A 4,915-nucleotide genomic window follows, 5' to 3' on the forward strand; every position below is an offset into this window, starting at 1 on the left:
GTGCTGTGGCATCTGCATGACTATTTTTTATGTAATAAAATATTGATTTCCTAGACAAACAAAACATCTTCCACACATGGAACTTTGAGACCAATGTGTGAAATTGGCCAAATCAGCGCATGGAACATGAACTTTTTGAATTTTGACTAATGTGGTGTTTTACTATCTTCGGGCATATTTTTCAAGGAGAACTTTTACTATTCTACGAGATGTTTTAGAGATGACTCTAGAAGCTCAACCTTCATCTAAACATGAAATGTGGCACTTGCTTGAAGACTATGGTTGAACAAATGCAAGTTTCATGAACTCTTGAAATGGTTTCCACAAATGATCAGCGTGTGAATTTGGTGGGATCAATACATGGAACTTAAGCTCAGCGTGAATGGGAGATGAAGTTTTGGATGAATTGTCAATTTTGAGGATTCCAATTTTATTGGGTTAGTTTGTAGATGTTGGGTTTAGAATTTGCTTTTGACCTTAGGAATTTGTGCTTGACCTTATTTCTTCACTATGCTTGGTTTGAACTTAATCTAGACTTGACTTGGATGCCTCTTTAAGGAACAAAAAGGGAAACATAGGTGTCACTAAATTGGTTATTACAACATACTTCTTGTTGAAGCATGTAGAGTAAGCGTGCACCAATCTCGTGATCTTGCTTTTTTCTTGTTAACAAGACTATAGGTTGCCTCAACTCTTGTTTTGATTGATGTTATATCTTAAATACCATGATCATAATTGTATGTTCTTATGGTACTTTTAGTCTTGGCTACATCATACTAACGAGATGTCATGGGCTATAGAGATTCTATACTTAGTGCGTTCTTGTTATGTGCACAAAATTGTGTAGGTTCTTGTGTTTGTATTATGCTACAAAGGTTGTCATGTATAGCCTCTTCTTGTGTCAACACTGGCATGGGGCACACTATAGGTTTTTATGGTCTTGGCATCTTTTCCTTGTTGCTTCACCCCAAGTAGGTTCTAGTGGGGTTACCAAGACAATGACATTTGTGGGAATGTAAGCCTTGGGTGATGTATGTACTTTATTCACTAATACCATTTCCCAAGTGGGCTGGAATGGTTGTTACATAGATTGGCAAGATGGACTCTTGTGGGCCTAGCTTATCATGGGAGAATTCAATGATGTCTAAGCATCATGGGTGTGTTGTTTTGGTTACCAAGGAGGGTAGGTTCTTGGGTGGCTAGCTACTAGAAATATTTTTATAAAAGGGAATAGGCTCTTGTGGGGTTATTCCCTTGATCATTTTGGTTGGTGTTAACTGCTATGATTAATAGTTCATGCAAGCACCATATGTTTTGAAAGATTCAGCAAAGAAGTAGGAGAGGATGTGAGATAGGAAATATGATATTTACTTTGGAAATGTATGGGCTCGAGTGCTTGTTAAAAGAGAGTAAGAAAGGTGAAAGAGAGAATAGGGTTGGCCCTCCCTTTAAAAAGGAATATATAAATGGCAAAGAGTTTGACTTTGGTCTTCATTGTGTACACAAATTTTGGGAATACAAGCTCTTTGATTCTCTGTATCTTCTTGTGAGTGGCCACCAATCTCTTAAACCGAGTCACCCAACGACCTAAGGGAGGATTGACAAGAGAAGGCCCTGTCAATCCTCACTCATTTCCTAGATGAGACAATGTGTGGTGTGGACTCTGCATGGGCAATCACCCAACAAAGGAGTGCCCCCATCTTAGGCCTAGACCGGCACTCTACTGTGCCCATTGTGCTAGATGGGGAAATCAAGCTCAACACCTATATCTCAAGGTTATTCCCCACCCTATGTATCAATAGAGGTAGAACTTGACCTTACCCATGCCACCAAATCAGTATAATCAGGGCCAATTAATTGTACAAGGAACACCCTAGGGAGATATAGCACTAAAAAGCTTCCCTAGGGAGATATAGCACTATTTTAGGCCCTCAACCTCTACCACCTTGAAACACGCCTATGAACCAGCAACAAAGGAGTTCCCCCATCTTAGGGCTAGGCCGGCACTCTACTGTGCCCATTGCACTAGATGGGGAAATCATGAGACATCTCAACATCTATATCTCAAGGTTATTCCCCACCCTATGTATCAATAGAGGTAGAACTTGACCTTACCCATGCCACCAAATCAATACAATCAGGGCCAACTAATTGTACAAGGAACCCCCTAGGGAGATATAGCACTAAAAAACTTCCCTTGCCACCACCAATTTTAGGTCCTCAAGCTCTACCACCCCGAATCACGCCTATGAACCAGATGATTATTGAGGAGCCACCTAGTGAGTGGGAGTATCCGGATTATGCCATTCTATCATCAACTGATTCCTTGCCATATGAGATTTCTGTGAAACCAGTCCATCTAGATAAGTCATTATATCATGTAGGATGAACAATACATCTAGGTGTACCAAACGGCTCCCACTAAATGAGCCTGGGATATGGATATCATGAACTGCAGACTAGCCACATTCAGTGCTATACCTGTTAGGGTCCACATCAGATGTCCTACAAGGTGATAGTTAGCTAGCCGGTAGCCTTCTATAAGTGCCAAGGACCTCACTTCCTGAAGGACTTCCCCTATAAGGATGACCAACCCCTACCTACTGCAACATCTACTACTAACACGAATGCTTTGTTATGTTCGAGTTGCAGGGTGGACCACCTGTACAAGTATTGTTCCATGGGATAGACAACTAGAATGGCCCTTGATCCTAAGACTAGCATTAATTTACTGAGCATTGAGAGAGGCCAAGTGTCCTCGGTGTCGTTGAATGTGATGACTAGGGCCCGGGTCTAGGGCTATAAGAAAGGAAATTTGGAAATAGGGCAAGAGAGATAAAGTGACCATAGCCCAATCTAAAGATAAAGGCCACATGGGTGTAATTAAAGTAGAGAAGGGATCAGACAAGGGCATTATCCAGAGTGGGTATGTTGAGGAAACAGCTACCGTATCCACTTCCATGTCTTTAGGACACACCTGATCAGTACTAGATCCTACTTACTCTTGGCCTAAGGAAAAAGGGTAATGCAAGAAGGGTACATCGCACAAGCGAGATAGTTTGGTGGGACATAACAAATACCCCAACTGAGTCACTAAGAAGCAACACCTTGTAGAGGCACAATAGTTGGTCCACGACTATCAAGAAAATATTGAGCAAAGGCTTAAGACTAGTAAGGGAATGACTATTCATCCAAACTATCAAGCCCTAAACAGAGCCCCAAACCTCTCCCACCCTACAAAGAATGGATGAGGAAGGTTCGGGCAGCGCATTGGTGGGATGATCACTATAAAGCCATAAAATGTTTGAAGAGGGTCCCCCATGTCCTTTTATGGCTTTGAGCTATAGTCACAAGGCTAACAGCCCAACACCTAGCCCAACACCCAACCTTGAGATGTGGCAACACTAGTTGCATCCTTATCCACAAAAGTAAAATTGCCTATAGCAACCCTATTAAGAGAACCCCATCTTGTGGGGAGATCTCTCTCATTGGATGAATAGACAGATTGTCACCCCTGAAGAGGTGGCCACTAAGGTAGTGGAAGCCCTTGTCAAAGAGACAACTTTGCTAAAGATACTAGTCAATAAGCTAGTCCGATACTTCAAAAGTGATCATACTAATGGTGTACTTTTGATCACCTACCAAAAGAAGAATGCTAGGACAATATTGAATGGAGGAGTGGGTGTTAGAATTGTCACTAAACAATCTTGGGTCAAGTGGGGATAGCTTGGAATTAAATATACCAATCTGGTTGTCAAGCTAGTAGATGGAGTGACAACCCACTTGGAAGAAGTCTTGGGGGATATCAAGATCAAAACTTTTGGCCTCACCTACCATGTCTGGTTTAGTATGATGAATTTCCATGGATAGATAGATGAATATGATGTCATTCTAGGAAGGCCCTTTATATCTACAACAGCTCTAGTCCATGGCTGGTCCTTGAGTAGAATCTATTTGTGGAAGGATGAATAAATCCTAAGGGTCGACCTTGAATCTTGGACATCCCACCCTATGACCGTTAAATTTTTTACGGCCAAATGCAATACCACCCAACATAATACATCCATAAACATGTTCTAGGCCTATAATGAGAAGGATGTAGGAGAGGGCTGAGATGATGCTACGATGCTAGATTCCAAGTTCTCACAAAATTGGATGCATGTCCTCGCGACCATAGATGTGCTTAAGAAGATAAGGACATGGATGGAGGCCTATGATTCCAAGGTTCCTAAAGCTATAGTCCCCTCAAATATGATTAATGTTTCAAGGGAAATTGAGGATGTAAAAGGGGTACAAAAGTCAAGATATACCTCCATTGATTGAGATATGTCAGTGCTACAGTGCACCACTGATTCTCTTCTAATTGGGGATCCAGACTGGTGGATAGAATTAAGGCTCCCCTAGGATCCATTAAGGTAGAGGAAACTCCTCTATCTGTGGTTAAGGCCCCATTGGAAACTAAATCTCCATTGGAGGATAAAGCCCCAAAGGCCAAAAACACAAAGACTTATTCTAAGGAGAAGCAACCCACCTCAACAGCCTTGGAAGATAATGAAGAAGAGGAGGTCACTAGGTCCCCAAGCATTTATAGATCCTACATAGTCTAGGACCATAAAATACCTTTTGAGCATGCAAAAAGGATAGCACAGGAAGGGAAGCAACATGGTTGGATGGACTATCCATGGCAGAGAACCATTATTGACCTCAAACACACATAACTTAGAAAACATATGGATCCTTACCCTTGTCATATTTGACTTGAGTGTTGCAAGCAGTGAGAGATTTGACATTCTCTGGTTCTTCTTCTTCTTTAGTTCTACTTCCTCAATAACATTGGCTGAACATCTCTTCTTGGTATAACATTCCTTTTCAAAGTGTCTAGGTTTGCCACAACAGTTACATTTCATTTGCTCTT

Source organism: Dipteris shenzhenensis, chromosome 16 (assembly GCF_047967505.1).
Source record: "Dipteris shenzhenensis isolate YYH24624 ecotype China chromosome 16, Dip_SZ_1.0, whole genome shotgun sequence".
Taxonomy (NCBI): domain Eukaryota; kingdom Viridiplantae; phylum Streptophyta; class Polypodiopsida; order Gleicheniales; family Dipteridaceae; genus Dipteris; species Dipteris shenzhenensis.